This window comes from Belonocnema kinseyi, chromosome 5 (assembly GCF_010883055.1).
Source record: "Belonocnema kinseyi isolate 2016_QV_RU_SX_M_011 chromosome 5, B_treatae_v1, whole genome shotgun sequence".
Classification (NCBI taxonomy): domain Eukaryota; kingdom Metazoa; phylum Arthropoda; class Insecta; order Hymenoptera; family Cynipidae; genus Belonocnema; species Belonocnema kinseyi.
Window position 1 is genome coordinate 128425060 of NC_046661.1, and position 625 is coordinate 128425684.

Sequence of the window (625 nt, forward strand, 5' to 3'; positions counted from 1 at the left end):
AGGAGGCCGGATGACTTGGCTTGTAGTGTATTTCTTCTAACAGTTTGATCTCAGATTAAAAGACTGCCACTTTGTTATTAATCCTGAACCACGCTGACTCAGTGATTGATCTTTTCTATTTCTGCTACGACTTCTTGCACGAGTTCTTATATTTGGAGTTTCTCGAAGTCTATGTGAATCACTAGGATCATCTGTACTATCATCGTCAGTTATAAGAGGGTGAAATGTAGAGTATGTTCTATTACTGAGGTCCCGAGACAACTGTTTATCTGATTTCACTCTCCAGTATTTTCTATTTTTTAAAAGCTCTCGTGGTGTGCCAAGTTCTCGAAGGATATGAGCAAACTGATTTCTACCAGCTGGAACGAATCTTTTTCTATATCTCAATGCATCGTTAACAAGATCTGTAATATTTGAATTTTTTATACGTTGTCCATCAATGAAAACTAAACCATTTTTATCCCATTTTATTCTGTTAGTTATATTCGGCCTTCTTAAATAATTGAGTAATAAGATACTGTTCCTGAAATGTTCTGGGTACTGATGCTGTGATGGTTTCGACAGGTAGAAATTCGTCATCGTTTGATTGATCGTCTGCGGTTTCATTTTGGTCATTATTCTCAAT